Here is a 17,432-nt window from a genome sequence, read left to right as displayed (position 1 = left end):
TAAGTATTCTTAAATGTGTGTGTATAATATATAAGCTTTTTAGTAAACAAGAATTTTATTATTTATGCATGTTGTATGTATATATAAAACATATGTATATACATACATATGTATATATATATATATATATATATATATATATATATATATATAATTTTTTTAATTAAAAGAACGATTATAAAATATTGCATGCTTCTGTAATGTTGCTGTAACATTTCTCATGAAATGTTACACTTGTATATTCCTGCAATGTCTCTACAATATTACATTGCAATCTGCAATATTGCAACATTGCTGCAATGTATTTGAAAGGTTCTGTGCTGTATGGGTTGAAAGTATGCTCTAAGACATATTTGACATTCAAAAAGAGATTGCGTTTCAATACAGGTAGGTTTCCTACAATTAGCGCATTTTCGATTGGGTACGTTTCCATATTGGAAAGAATGAGTATAATGTGAAACTACTCTATTATATATAGCGGGGTCATAACAGTTAGTGCATATAATATGTGGACTGTCAGAGGTTAATACATCATGCGTCATTGTTTTTACACATTTTATATAAAAGGTGTTAAAGAATGAGTTATCCAAGAAAGGATGTGCCGGTGATTTCACCTTCAAATGTGGGCACATTTCTTTTGATTTCCTTTAAGCGTAAACTCTCTGTTTGTGAGTTCTGCAGAAGGCAAAGACATTCAGATGACTAATGTCTCTCCCTTGATTTCTTTCATAAATTGCTCTCTCAAGATATGAATATACACATTCGTTACATTCAAAAATAGGTCTACTGAATTCGAGAGAGGAGTTGCAATACTCACATCGAGGAAAGCTTACGTCCCCGTAGGTTACCCAATGGCAAACGATTAAAGAAGCTTTCTTTCGTAATTGCCATAACCTGTAACATGGACAATACATATGTGAGTCTCTTCGATTTTTCTTTCCTATCAATCTCCGATAGAATATTACTTTTTTACATTCAGCTTTGTGGAAATTAGATAAGTGAGGTATAAGGTTGTGAATAGGGTGACTGCAGGAAGGCTCGTTTATATAGTTCATCGTTAGCTTCTAGCAACTTCTGTTAAAGTTAAATTCCAATGCTTGCTCGGTTTGCAAGTAATAAAGAAGGCACTTCCTACATTCAACAAGAGGGGTACATAGAGCTATGTATCTGTCGCACATATAGCATCTAGTGTTATAAAGAATACGTGGAGGGAAATAGGAAACGTGGTGATAAGTTGCAGGTTGTAAAGGGTTGTTCTCATAAGGTGTACAAAAGTGACAGTAATAACGTTCATTAGAGGGACAGAAATAACCATCCAATTCTTCGTGCAATAATTTGAAAAGGTTGTAAAGAGTCTGATCGGATAGTATTTTAGGCAAGACTTCCATTTAATTGTTTCAATGAAAGTTCTCGTTCTCCAGCCAGATATAAAAAAAAACATTGGCGACAGTCAATTAGTGGAGTTATAGTAGATATGCTTTCCCCACATAAGCAGCATTTAGGTTCAGAGACATTGGGAAAGTTTTCCGAAATAGAATGATATTTTAGTTGAGTCGACGTATTTCCTTGGAGTTCCGTGCATGCAGGACAGTTGTATACACAGTTTCCAACCAAGGTTCCGTCAATGATTTCGTGCACTACATGAGATAAAGTATCAGGGTTTTCGTCGGAAGACATATCAAGAATTAACTAGAAGATCCGACTTCACTTATTGAGAGATTGGAGGGGTGCGTGATACGAAATATTTCGTCAATATTTCTTAAGCAAATAGAACAATCGGAAATCGGTCGGATAATAGTGATAGGGCGATGGCAATAGGAACAGATAGTTCTGTAGGGGTGAGGAGCAATGGAAATTATGTGCATATCGGTAGGTAAGAAAGAGCGTTGAGAAATTGGTGTTTGTAACAAACAAAAGCAAGCACAACAATAGTGATTGTGATTATTCAAGTTTAAATAATCATGTAGTTTAATACATAGAGCATTAAGAGGGGTTATTTGAGACATCATTGAACATGGTCTCAGAGAGAAGGCTAGTAGGATGAAAATTGAAGAATTGTCGTGAAGAAAGATGTACATGTAATCATGTATATAATATTTTTATTCGAAGAGGTCCTTTTCAAAAACATTAAGAAATAGAGGATATCTTAGTATCTACGTGAACAGATGAGGCTTCCAATGATCGGATGAGTCTACTTATTTTTGTAACACACAATAGGCTTCTTTTATGAAATTCATTAATCGTGGTAAATTATATTTATCATCTGCAGTAGTTTATAATATAATACTATTTGTTGAAAAAGCTTTTAAAGCTGAATTAAATGTGCAATCTATGAACGCAAACCATTTTGAAGCTAATATTATTCGAACTACTATACAACATTATATTCCAATAGCTATGTCTTTATTCAAACCACAACATCCTGTAACAGATACTGCAGGAATGGAGGACCTACATGAAATACAATTAATTAGAGCTATAACATCATCATATATTTTTATTCGTATTTCTAAATATAATAAAAATATGACGGAACGAATTTTAGGTAAACTTGTTAATAAACGTAATAAACTTCATAAAACCATTTTATTTTATAACATTTGATTATTTTATTATAGTTTTATTACAGTCAAAAGCTTTTGAGACATACATAATGTTACAGCATGTTAAATATTTTATATTTCTAAACAATTGGATTACTTTGTAATGTATTTTTTTGGACTGGCTTAATAATCCTTATATAGTGATATTTGTTACTTTACGTGCAATCTCTTAAACCAAAGAATGAACTTAAAGATAATTTTATTTTATATTTATAAGATATTTATTTTTCATTTAAGCTGCAGATATGATATTATTTTTAAGATTGTTCTGCTCAGTATTTTATTTATGTTTTTGTGTTTTATGATATATATATGTATATCGTTATTAATAATATATGTACATCGTTATTAATTTTTGAAAAAAATTCAATATTTTATAACAAAAGATATTTTTTGTGTATAATATGGAATATATAGTTGTATATCTCCAATATGTGTTAAAATTCTTATTTTAATATTCAAACATTTATTTCAGTTGATTGAAGTACATCCAACATTTTACATATGTTTATGTACGTTCCATACGGTAATCTACATAAAATAATCTACATAAGGAAGAAATGCATTACTATATTTCTATTCATCCAATATCGGAACATTTTTTATAATTATGTAAATAAAAATAATGAAAAGATAATGATTTGTATAAATAAAAAATAATAAATATATTTTTTAATTTTTTTTACTGTTTACCTGCTACATTTTAAAAGTAAAAAATTTTAACTATATAAATAACATATATTTACATACATATATTTTTTATATATTTTTATATATTTTATTTTATATATTTTATATATTTTATTTTATATATTTTATTATATATTTTATTATATATATTTTATGTATTTTATTTTTATATATTTTATATATTTTTTGCTAATTATTATCTGTCCATACGAATACTTTACGAAATGTCTTTTATTATAAATTCTTTTTTATACATTGCGACGTTTCTTCAATTCAGTTTAAGTGATTCGCCACACTCCTCGAGGTGTTGGAGAGGAGCGTGCGCGGCGGAGCGAAAACGCCGTCAAAAAAATAACGAAATTAATATACTCGCGTTCTGAGGAACAGGGATGGAGGACGTTCTCGCGCGAGCCGCGGCGGAGCGGAGGCCGTTTCGATATCTCGATAAGTTGGGCGCCAGATGCGGTCTTTCACGCATCAGTTTTTCCATGAAACTCCAAAGAACGCGAAAAATAATAGCCTGCTTCGCCACGGGCCAACTAGCTCGCCTAACGGTAGAGGGGAGGGGTTTTGGAAGAAAGTCAATTGATTATGCGAGACTTCAATAATTCGAAATGCGACAGATTCAACGACAGAAATCGATAATCACGAGAGACTAACACTCAAATAAATTACGCGAATTTAACAAAAAAAATATAACACATTTATCAGTAAAGAAATAAATTTTTATTAGTAAAGAAATAAAAGAAAAATGTAATAATGAACTTTAGTAACAAATCAGGTTGAAACGACGGTTCACAATAAATTCGAACGAAATACGAAAGCGAAATACACAATCCAATTAATCCTGGCACGAATAATAAGACGGTATTCTAAGCAAATATTCGCTCGAAATCGACAACCAAAACGAGAGCGCTAAGACAATCTTGTTGTTTCCTGTTGTTTCCGAGCCCGTTTTCATGGCCGGGGTTCGCCGGACTGAGCGAGATGTTACAGAATACAAGGGCTTTTCGGCACGGAAATATTCGCGGATAATATTCACTCAAAAGAGTATCGTAATTTCGACAACCAAATCGACAATTTATCGCTACGGACTTCGCCTCACAATTTCCCAGTTCGCAATACAAAACGACAGCTTAATAATTCGACAGCATAAGTAACCATAGATCGAAAATACTTAATACTTTTGCGAAGACGGATCACGTACAGTACCGGTCAAAAGTTTAGACTCACCTCTATACTTATGCGTTTTATATCAATAATTAAAATTTTTAGCAATAAATATTAGTTAAAAAATTCGGTTGTAAAGCAAAACGGTCGATGAATTAAAAATTACCACAAAAATAATTGGATTATATAAATTTATTTATATTTTAGACTCTTCAAAATAACCTCCTTTAACCTTCAAAACGGCTGTACATATTTTGGGCATCCTTTCTATCAATTTCTTCAGAGTCAGAGCGGAAATTTTAGTCCAGGATACTTGCAGGAACTCCTACAGTTGGTTTCGATTCGTTGGTCGCATTTTTCGCACGTTCCTATCCAATTCATCCCACAAAAGTTCAATTGGGTTCAGATCAGGTGATTGAGGGGGCCAATTCATATATTTTAACTCTTTTTGCTTTTCTTTGTTCATAATGTAGTTTCTGCACAATTTTGATGTGTGTTTAGGGTCATTATCCTGCTGGAAAACAAAACCACGACCAGCTATTTTCTTTCCACACGGAAAAGCATAGAGTTGTAAAATACTATGATATGTCGTTGATCCATAATCCCTTCGATTTTTACTTCGAGATCGCCAACTTTTTCTCCAGCAAAACACCCCCAAACCATAACCGAATCACCTCCATGCTTCACTGTTGGTACTACACACTGCTCTTTCATGCGTTCGCCGACCTGGCGACATACTGCCTACGTTTTCCCCCAAAAATTTCGAACTTTGATTCATCTGTAAATAATACTTTTTTCCATTGATTAATCGACCAGTTTTTATGTTTCTTAGCCCATTGCAATCTTTTGACTTTATTTTGTTTACGTAGCAGTGGTTTCCTAGCAGCTATACATCCTTTTAATCCATAATCACGAAGTCGGCGTTGGACAGTCGGTACAGATACTGGCTTCTCTCTGGTAGCATTCAGTTCTTCGCGAATTTCTGGTGCAGTACGAGTTCGCAAACGCTTACTTTGGACACATATGAACTTATCTTCATTTTTCGAAGTTACTCTGGGTCTTCCAGAACGATGACGGCTCGTGTTTAACCCGGTTTCTTGCTTTCTTCTCAACGTCCTCACAACTGTAATCTGGGAAACCTTAATTTTCGATGATATTTGTCGTGTAGAATATCCTTCTTTATGTAGTGCTACAATTACAGCGCGTGTTTCTACGTTTAATTCTTTTTTTCGACCCATTTCGTGCACTATAAACGGAATAAATAGTATATAAATATCTCTATTGTTCTATGATTTGTATTTACACATAAAATATGATTTTCATTGTAAATTTCCACTGGAAAAATAACTAAGTTAGTTAAACTTACCTTAAACAAAGAGAATAAAAGAAAATTGGTAATAATAACACATTGAGAGAACTTCGCAGTAACGCAGCCAGACTAAAACGACGCGCGTAATGTGAACATTTGTTTCGAAATAAACACTGAACAAAACAATTATAACAAGTGAACGTGAATACGTAAACAAGTGGCTATCAAATAGCATGTATCAATGTTTTGGTTGAGATTCAATGTTTCCATACCGTCAAAGTCAATGTTATTTACGAAAATGTATCATTTCAAATGCTGAGTCTAAACTTTTGACCGGTACTGTATGCGACAAGCGAACGATATTTTCGATATTCGATAGCCGACGGCAGTTAGAGATTTTTCTCCGCTGACGTTTCGCCTCTTTCTTCCGCGCAAGCAGCTCAGATTTCAATCTCGGTACTTTGGCGATTATTTCGCACCGCGACAAATTCGACAGACACAGATGATCATTTATTACGCTCTATTCGACGGCGTAATAAGCGCGACAAAGACGCAAATATTCTATTTCCCTTTATTACGCTCTATTCGACGGCGTAATTAGCACGACGCAAATACTCTAACGCACACAATACAATAAAATACCATAAACGCTCATACGCACTCTTAACAATTGACGACGACATACACGCAATCAGACATCAAAAATCGCCCTGAGATACTTTACGGAATATTCTACGCGGCAACGACAGCGGTACGACAACACGGGCGGTATTCGCTTTCGCGATCCTTCGCGCACGCGGTCGATATTCGGCGGTCGATAGCTACGCGTAATGAACACTCGAAACCCGGAGAGAGATGAACGTTGCCTTATCAATTTACTGCCTACGACGCGAGTGTCCGTTTTTCCTCGGTCGCTTGCCTCCGATCGTCCGAAAACTCAGAAAATATCGACGGCTCGGTACCGAGTCGGAAGGATCGCGAAACACCAAAAATGGCGACGGCGGCAGAACGGCCGACCCGCGGACCGCTTCGCGTATGTGGCTCACAAATAAGAGATGGGCAACCTCACCGATAATACGTTCTTCCTGCAGGGGATGGTCCTCGGCCTCGTCCTCTGTTCGGTCCCGATAGCGGTCCCGGCGACAGGCAAGAATTCTCACATAAAGAAATCGACAACGACCAAATATCACTCGACTAATTCGCTCGAGCGTCTGCACCAGAGTGATCCCTGGATCTCGCGGCCCGGGGTCGATAGCGGCGTCAATGACCGCTTGGTGGGGTGCGCAGCCCCGCGGCCAATCGCGACACGCGAGAGATCCTAGCGCCTCGCGCCACGCGCGGTGTCCTGGCGGCTTGCGCGAAATTAATTTAATTTGAATTTTCAGCTGTCGCGGACCCATTTACAAGGGCCCGATGGAGGTTCCGCTGTCGTTTGTCCTCCTCGGAGGGTAGCGTTGATCGGACCTCCGTCCCTCTTTCTGGGACGCGGGCGATTTCTCCCGGTAGCGTCCTTTGCTAAGTGTTTTCCAGGCGCTACAATCTCCTCCGTTCGCTGTCGACGAGCGTCTTGACGCAATCTTCCTCGATGTGCTTCCGGTCCTCCGGATCTTCTCCGGCGAGGTGCCCATTGTCGGTTATGATAAACAAAAAATATCGATACAATTAATAAAAATGCTCACAAAATAACGATAGCGCTCGTCTCTCCGGGGATTTTCGATAATGCTCTCTCAAGGTTGATTCTGGCGCGGCCGCTCGGCCCGCGTCCCGTGAAAATCTCGGGGCGGATGGACGTGCTACAGGACGGCAACGTCACAATATATATATATTGTTCGAAGTTCATAATCATTTTCTCAATGTAAAAATTCGCGTAAAATAAAATCCGCATTTTCTATAGAAAACTCGAAAATTCGAAATTAACGGGCGTCGAGAAACTTCTCGAAAAATCTATTTTTAACAAAAACTCGATCGTTCGAGTTCTCTCTCGTTTTTTTCAGCACATAAGAAACGCTTACTATAAACAATTGACAATAACATTGTCAACCGTTGCCGGAATCTAAGCGACAGACGGGCATGCGCGCCCATACGTCACGATCAGCTGATCGCCTATCAGCTGATCGAAAAGGATCGTGCGCATGGCAACTTTTAAAAAATCTAACTCCTGACCTCATCGGCGACCAATTACGAGCGGCACCCTGAGGTCACCGCCAAATTCCGAAATTAATTGGTCCACGTCACAACGGGGCCCAAAATCGATATATAATGGGCCTAGCGCGTGGACCCTACACAGTCAAAGTCTAGCACTTTTCGCTAAACCGCTTACACAGTAAAACCGCTTCGTTAATAAAAACCGCTTTGTTCAACCGCTTATTATACACGACCGCTTGCTCACTCGGACTTTTCGCTATTCGCAATCTCGGCTTCGGAATTATTTCTGTATTTGAAATAATCGTGCTCGTTCTAATTTTTGTTAAACCTTTGTTAATTGTGTGATATTAAATAAAACTCAAAAAAAATCTCAAAAAAAATACGTTTCATGGCTTGTGATCATTCTCAATCTTGTGGTGTCTTTAAACTGTAATCTTCGTATCGCGCCTCCCGCACAGTGCGTATTTATTCGCGACATATATATATATAGGTATATATATATATATATATATATATATATATATATATATATATATATGTATATATATATATATATATATATATATATATGGGGCATTCTTTCTCAACTTTACACCCATGCTGCCCATTTTCTATTTGATCTAAAAATTTTTGAAAAAATCTTAAAATTTACAGAAAAATGTAAGCTTTCCAATGGCGCGTGGCAAAATTATCAAATTCAATTGAATCATACTTAAAATTTCAGAAAACCGAAAAAAAAATAATAAAAACGGTAATTATTCAAATGTAGCCATTATTCATTCGACGTTTTTCTCTTCCAATTAACACTTTAGAGTACTCTGTTTATCTCTGCACTGTCACATGAGTCTAAACTAAAATGGCGGATCCAATATGGCCGCCAAAAATTTAAAATTTTAAGAAATTAACGGATTTTTATAAAACTTAATACCAAAGAGTTTTTCTGTATGCTGAATACAAATCTCAAATCGGATTTTGAAAATTCAAAATGGCGGATCTAATACGACCACCAAAAATATTGAAAAATTTAAGAAGTTAACGGATTTTTATAAAACTTGGTATCAGGAGTATATTTGGGACGCAGATTTTAAAATTTCATCATTAAATTCGTATTTATCGACCTATTTGGTCAAAAGATTATCGAAAAACTATTAAAATTTATAACAAAATTCAAGTCCTCCATGGGCGCGTGGCAAAATTATCAAATTCAATTGGATCATTATTTTTTTTCTGAGCCTAGTCAAAAAAGTTTCATAAAATAAGATCGTGAAATCCATTTTGTACACATTCGAGAGAGTTTCTCTACCGCGATATTATCGCCATTCATTACAACATTTTAACGTTAAAAAACGTTTTATTGTGATTCCGTAAATTTCTAAACGCTTTAATATTTGGATTTGTATATCCGACTCCCATGGTTCTGGGCTTTTTTGTGCTTTGAGCGTTTCTCTGAGGTTTTCTTCGAACAGTTCTTTTCAAAGCTACTTTTAACCGTTCTTTTAAGACTGCTCTCAGAACAATACTATAGAAAATTCTATTATCTGTACTATTTTTGATCGTGAATCTTAGAATTTGATTTTGAATATGTCCAGTATACACATTGATAGATGTTGCAATCCCTACAAAAGTGTGGAAGGTCACAGAGGGAAAGATCTTCGACGCATTTCGAGTGTTATCAAACGATTATTCCCAAAGTTTCTAGATAATGCTAAAATTTGTGCAGCATGTAAGAAAATGAAATATCCTCGCATGAATGAAGATACGCACGTCTCATCGAGTCTTGATAAAACATTTGATAATTGTACTCATGATACTGAACAGAATATTTCTGTATCTTCCGGTGCATCTTCATTATCTTTCAGTGGAATTGAATGCAACATAAAATCACAAAGAGAGATTGAGTTGGAAGATATGTTGAGTGGATTGAAAGAAAAATTTTCCACTCTTGAAATTAATGATCCTTTGAGATTGACGATTTTGACTGTAGTACCAGATGCATGGAGTCTAAGTCAAATTTCTCGGGAATTCAACTGTTCTAGATATTTTGCAAAAAAAGTTAGAGAATTGAAAGCATCTAAGGGCGTTTTAGCAGAAACAACTGCTAAGAATGGTAAACCATTGCCGGAAAGTACTGTTACACGAATTAAAGATTTTTACAATAGTGACGAAAATAGCAGAATCATGCCAGGTATGAAAGATATGGTTTCAGTAAATGACGAGGGCAGAGATTTGATTCAGAAACGTCTTCTCCTTTCAGATTTAAGAGGACTTTATGATATTTATAGTAAATGCCATCCTGACTGTCCAGTTAGTTTTAGTAAATTTGCCCAACTCCGACCAAAACATTGTATACTTGCTGGTGCGAATGGTACGCATTCGGTCTGTTTCTGTACGATACATCAAAATTGCAAATTGATGATTGATTCTGTCAATTTAAATAATCTTACTAAAGATTCCAATGTGATTTTACATGATTATAAAGATTGCTTACGCCAAATCGTGTGCAAAAATCCTGATGAAAATTGTTATATTGGTGAATGCAGTAAATGTCCTGATATTATTGAATTAAAAAAACATTTGAAAGAACTCTTAGATGAGACCTTTCTCATCTGAGGTGAATACCTTTATTCACCACATACAGTTCAGTGTCTGGACAACAACTGACAGATCAACTCTTCAGACGCAAATTCTTCCGTCGTCGGAATTTGTTGATGAATTTTGTGACAAATTGATCATTCTAAAACCTCATTCTTTCATTGCAAAAGAACAATCTCGATTCTATCAGGAAAGAAAAGAGAATTTAAAAAGAGGTGAAGTTCTTGCAGTATTAGATTTTTCTGAGAATTACAAGTATGTTGTGCAAGATGCATCGCAGGCGTTCCATTTTAATAATTCACAATGTACTGTTTTTCCTGTCGCGTGTTACTATAAAAAAGAGTTAGAACACAAAAGTTTTATTTTTTTGTCGGATAGTACACTTCATGACACAGCTGCTGTATATACTGTACAAAAGATGCTGATTCCTGAATTGAAAATAATCATTCCTGAGCTAAGAAGAGTAATCTACTTTAGCGATGGGGCAAAACAGCATTTTAAAAATAAATATCAGATGATGAATCTAATGCATCACGAAGAGGATTTTGGTGTTGCAGCGGAATGGAACTATCATGCCACTGCACATGGTAAAGGTGCTTCAGACGGTGTAGGTGCTGTGTTTAAAAGGGAAGCTATGCGAGCTAGCCTCCTTAGTAAACCGAACGATGCCTTTCTTTCATTCGAGAAACTTGTTGACTGAGCTCAAAAAAATTCTAAAAGTATTAGTATACTGTCATATAATGACAAAGAGCACCAAAAGACAAAAAGATTTTTGAAAAAACGATTTGATGTAGCTCCACCAGTTCCAGAGATTCTGAGAAATCACTGTTTCGTCCCAATCAACAAAGAAATGGTGATTAAGAGATATTCCAATGCTGGTAATAGTTCGACTTTTTCATATCAAGATTTCAAAAAGTAGGGGGTAATAGCTCAGGCGACATCAGAATCAGAGGTATCTCTAGTATCAAGTTTTATAAAAATCTGTCAATTTCCTAAATTTTCAATATTTTTGGTGTTCATATTAGATCTGACATTTTCAGTTTTCGAAATCCGACTTAAGATTTGTATTTAGCTGACCGTAAAACTCTCTGTTCAAATTTTATAAAACTCCCTTACTTTTTAAAATTTTTCAAATTCTTAGTTGCCATGTTAGATCCGCCATTTTGAATTTTCGAAATGCGACTTCAGATTTGTTATTAGCAACCCGAAAAAGTCCCTGATACCAAGTATTATAAAAATTCGTTAATTTCTAAAAATTTTCAAAATGTTTTGGTGGCCATATTGGATCCGCCATTTTGTATTTTCGAAAGATAACTTTAGACTCGTATACAGTAACCCGAAAAACCCCTTGATACCAAGTTTTATAAAAATCCGTTAATTTCTTAAATTTTTTAAATTTTTGGTGGCCATATTGGATCCGCCATTTTAGTTTAGACTCATGTGACAGTGCACAGATAAACAGAGTACTCTAAGTGTTAATTGGAAGAGAAAAACGTCGAATGAATAATGGCTACACTTGAATTACCGTTTTTATTATTTTTTTTCGGTTTTCTGAAATTTTAAGTATGATCCAATTGAATTTGATAATTTTGCCACGCGCCATTGGAAAGCTTACATTTTTCTGTAAATTTTAAGATTTTTTCAAAAATTTTTAGATCAAATAGAAAATGGGCAGCATGGGTGTAAAGTTGAAAAAGAATGCCCCATATATATGTATATTGTATATACAGGGTGGCCCATTTTAATCCATCCAGTCGAATATCTCGAAAACTAAGCTCGGGAGAGAAAAATGTTTCGGACAAAAATTGTTTGGTTTCGAGGGAGCCATAAGATGGTACCATTGGTTTGACTTTGAAGAGTCATTTGAAGGTCACGTGAAGGTCACCTCAATCTTTTTAAATGGCACCTCCTATTTTTTATTACATATTCTTGTAGCTGACCTCGAAAGCTTTCCAAAACGCTATAATAAAATATCTTTTCATAGAGTACTTTTCGAGTTATGAGGCTTGAAATCATTTCTTAATTTTACATAAACCGTGATATATCTAGTAAAATATTCATTTTTTGATTATCTTGCCTTAATACTTTTATATACAAAATAATGAGAGAAATCAATTGGTATAAAAAAAACACATAGTTGTTTCAAAGAAAAATGTAATTGTTAATTGCAAATTATACATATTTTTTCTTAAAAATAACTATGTGTTTTCTTCACACTACTCGATTTCTCACATTATTTTGTGCATAAAAGTATTAAGGTAAAATAATCGAAAAATGAATATTTCACTAGATATTTTATGATTTATGTAGAATTAAGAAATTATTCAAGCCTCATAACTCGAAAAATACTCAACAAAAAAATATTTTATTATAGTGTTTTGGAAAGCTCTCGAGGTCAGCTACAAGAATATCTAATAAAAAATAGGGGGTGCCATTTAAAAAAATTGAGGTGACTTTCACGTGACCTTCAAATGACTCTTCAAGATCAAACCAATGGTACCATCTTATGGCCCCCTCGAAACCAAACAACTTTTGTCTGAAACATTTTTCTTTCCTGGGTTTGGTTTTCGAGATATTCGACTGGATGGATTAAAATGGGCCACCCTGTATATATGCTTTGAGCTTGTGCCCACTCACTTGTAAGATGGTATAACGCAGTAAATTAAATAAAATAATCCTATTCTATGTAACGATTTTAGTAATAACAATCGAAATATTAATTATTGAAGTCGGACGAATGAGAGAAGCGCTCGAGCGCTCGAGCTATAGCACGGCCCACCGTGTCAGACATTGCCTGCCGGCACGCGGCGAGAGGAGGGACAGCGCGCCGCTACCCGTGGTTACCGCTATCACTATCCGCGAATTGCACGGAGGCCGTAGATGCCGACCGACCGCTCTCTCGCAGATACCACCCGGTGACGCGTCGTAGGTACGGCCGAGAACAGACTTGGTGTGTCGCGAGACGCGCGGAGGCCGTAGGTGCCGCCCGACCGCTCTCTCGTAGGTACCGCCCGGCTACGCGTCGTAGTTACCGTCGAGAACGGACTTAGTGCGTCGCGAGCCGCGCGGAAGTCGTAGGTGCAGACCGACCGCTCTCTCGTAGGTAACGTTCGGCTACGCGTCGTAGGTACCGCCAAGAACGGAAATGGTGCGTCGCGAGACGTGCGGAAGCCGTAGGAGCCGCCCGACCGCTCTCTCGTAGATACCGCCCGGCTACGCATCGTAGGTACCGCCGAGAACGGACACGGTGCGTTGGGAGAAGCGCGGAGGCCGTAGAAGCCGCCCGAGATACCACTCGTAGGTATCGCCCGATAGCTCTCTCGTAGGTACCTCCTGGTCACACGTCGTAGGTAACACCCGGCTACGCGTCATAGTATCGTCGAGAACGGACTTGATGCGTCGCTAGCCGTGCAGAGGCCGCAAGTGCCACCCTACCGCTCTCTCGTATCGCCTGGCCACGCATCGTAGGTACCGCCCGGTTACGCGTCGTAGGTACCGACGAGATCGGACTTTGTGCGCCGCGAGCAGCGCGGAGGCCGTAGATGCCGCCCGACCGATCTTTCGTAGGAACTGACCGGCTACGCGTCGTAGGTACCGCCGAGAACGGACTTTGTGCGCCGCGAGCAGCGCGGAGGCCGTAGATGCCGTCCGACCAATCTTTCGTAGGAACTGACCGGCTACGCGTCGTAGGTACCGCCAAGAACGGACTTGTCGCGAGCAGCGCGGAGGCCGTAGGTGCCGACCGATCGCTCTCTCATAGGTACTGACCGGCTACGCGTCGTAGGTACCGCCGAGAACGGAATTTGTGCGTCGCGAGCCGCGCGGAGGCCGTAGGTGCCGCCCGACCACTCTCTCGTAGGTACCGCCCGGCTAAGCGTCGTAGGTACCGCCTAGAACGGACTTGGTGCGTCGCGAGTCGCCAGAAGGCCGTAAGTGCCGCCCGACTGCTCTCTCGTAGGTATGGCCCGACCACGCGTCGTAGATACCGGCCGGCTAGGCGTCGTTGGTACCGCCGAGAACGGACATGGTGCGTCGCGAGCAGCGCGGAGGCCTTAGAAGCCGCCCGAAATACCACTCGTAGGTACCGCCTGATAGCTCACTCGTAGGTACTGCCAGGCTACGCGTCTTAGGTACCGCCGAGAACGGAAATGGTGCGTCGCGAGCAGCGCGGAGGCCTTAAAAGCCGCCCGAAATACCACTCGTATGTACCGCCAGCTAGCTCACTTGTAGGTACCGCCCGGCTACGCGTCGTAGATATCGGCGGGCCACGCGTCGTAGATACCGCCCGGCTACGCTTCGTAGGTACCGCCGAAAACGGACATGGTGCGTCGCAAGCAGCACGGAGGCCGTAGAAGCCGCCCGAGATACCACTCGTAGGAACCGCCCGATAGCTCACTCGTAGGTACTGCACGGCGACGCGTCGTAGATACCGCCCGGCTACGCGTCGTAAGAACCGTCGAGAACGGACTTGGTGCGTCGCGAGGAGTGGCACCCGTTTGTCGACGTTAATATTGACCACCGTCGCGATTGACCACATTGAAATTGACCACGTTGCGATAAACCAACGTTCTATTGACCACGTCCCGATTGACCACCATCCCGATTGACCACTATCCCGATTGACCACGGTCCCGATTGACTACCGTCCCGATTGACCACGGTCCCGATTGACCACAAAAAAAAATTAAAAAGTTAAATTAATATAACTAGTTATAAATATAATAATAAAAAAATAATTTAAAAAATAATTTAAATATTCACATAAGGTATGATTGAGTTGCCCACAGTTTTATAAACCTATGTGAAATCCCAGTTTGCGTTGCAATGTACACGCACAGCTTCACACACCCCCACCCCCGCCTCACCACCCCTCGCTATCACCAACCACCCCACCCTGTTGCAAACCCATGTGAAATTCGGGACGATGGTCAATGGGGACCGTGGTCAATCGAAACGGTGGTCAATCGGGACCGTGATCAATCGGGACCGTGATCAATCGGGACCGTGGTCAATCGGGACGGAGGTCAGTCGGGACGGTGGTCAATCGGGACGATGGTCAATCGGGACGGTGGTCAATCGGGACGATGGTCAATCGGGACTGTGGACAATCGGGATGGTGATCAATCGGGATGGTGGTCAATCCGGACGTGGTCAATCGGGACGGTGGTCAATCGGGACGTGGTTAATCCCAACGTGGTCAATTTCAACGTGTTCAATCGGGACGGTGGTCAATATTAACGTGGCCAAATGGGACGTTCTCCGTTGTGAGCAGGATTAACGGATTAAAGCAGTAACTTAAGGAATTGACAAATCACATTCATGCATTAAATGAATACTCGACTGTGATTGCCCAATTTATGGAGTTACAGCTTTAATTCATTAATTCTACTGCCGTTGTAGACGATGCTTTAGGGTCGTCCACAGTGGTCGTAGCATAAGGTTGCACGGCATAAGATTCAAGAAATTCACCAATCACAGTCAAATATTAAGAGAATACTCGACTGTGATTGGTCAATTTCTTGAGTTTTACACCTTACAACATTATGCTACGGTCATGTAGACGAATCTTTAAACCCGATTTACAACAGATAATTTAAGCCGTAAGCCTTAAGAAATTGTCCAATCACAGCCGAGCATTGCCTTCATAAGCCGCGTTACGAAATTATTATTAGTATACTGCAAATTCTATAGTGCACGTTACGTATATTATATATTTTCAGTATTGACAGTAAACTGGCAGCAATTTCGGAACACGGCTATACTTGACTGTGATTTGTCAATTTCTTGAGTCTTACGTCTTACAACCTTATGCTACGGCCATTGTAGACGACTCTTGAAGCGTCATCATCATTGAGATTTTAAGGAGACTTAAGGCGTAAGACTTAAGAAATTGACCAATCACAATCGAATATTCTCTTAATACATGACAGCAATTGGTCAATTTCTTAAATCTTACTCCTTAATTCTCCTTAAAATTTCATTGTAGACGACGCTTAATGTAGCGTCTATAATTAGTTTTTAGGGCGTAAGTCTTAAGAAATTGACCACTAACGGTCTCGTATTAAGAGAATATTCGATTGTGATTGGCCAGTTTCTTAAGTTTTATTCCATAAAATCTCATTGTAGAAGACGCTTAAAGGCCATTCTACAGTGGCCGAAGGATAAGGATGTAAGGCGAAAGACTCAAGAAAATGACAAATCGCTGTCAATATTGAGAGTATACTCGATTGTGATTGGTCAATTTCTTGAGTTTTACGCCATACAACATTATGCTACGGCCATGTAGACGAATCTTTAATCCCGATTTACAACAGATAATTTAAGCCCTATGCCTTAAGAAATTGTCCAATCACAGCCAAGCATTGCCTTCATAAGCCGCGCTACGAAATTATTATCAGTATACTGCAAATTCTATAGTGCACGTTACGTATATTATATATTTTCAGTGTTGACAGTAAACTGACAGCAATTTCGGAACACGGTCATACTTGACTGTGATTGGTCAATTTCTTGAGTCTTAAGCCTTACAACCTTATGCTACGGTCATTGTAGGCGAATCTTGAAACGTTGTCTACACTGAGATTTTAAGGAAATTTAAGGCGTAAGACTTAAGAAGTTGACCAATCACAATCGAATATTCTGTTAACACTTGACTGTAATTGGTCAATTTCTTAAATCTTACGCCTTAAGTCTCCTTAAAATTTCATTGTAGACGACGCTTAATGTAGCGTCTATAATAAGATTTTAAGGCGTAAAACTTAAAAAACTTAAAAACTTAAAAAATTGACCAATCACAGTATAGTATTAAGGGAATATTCGATTGTGTTTAGTGAATTTCTTAAGACATACGGCTTAATATCTCATTGTAGATGACGCTTAAAGGCAATTCTACAGTGGCCGTAGCATAAGGTTGTAAGACGAAA

The sequence above is a fragment of the Camponotus floridanus genome, unplaced genomic scaffold (assembly GCF_003227725.1).
Source record: "Camponotus floridanus strain SB8 unplaced genomic scaffold, Cflo_v7.5 scaffold162, whole genome shotgun sequence".
NCBI lineage: Eukaryota > Metazoa > Arthropoda > Insecta > Hymenoptera > Formicidae > Camponotus > Camponotus floridanus.
The sequence above is the reverse complement of the archived record's forward strand: the minus strand, read 5'-3'. Positions refer to the sequence as shown.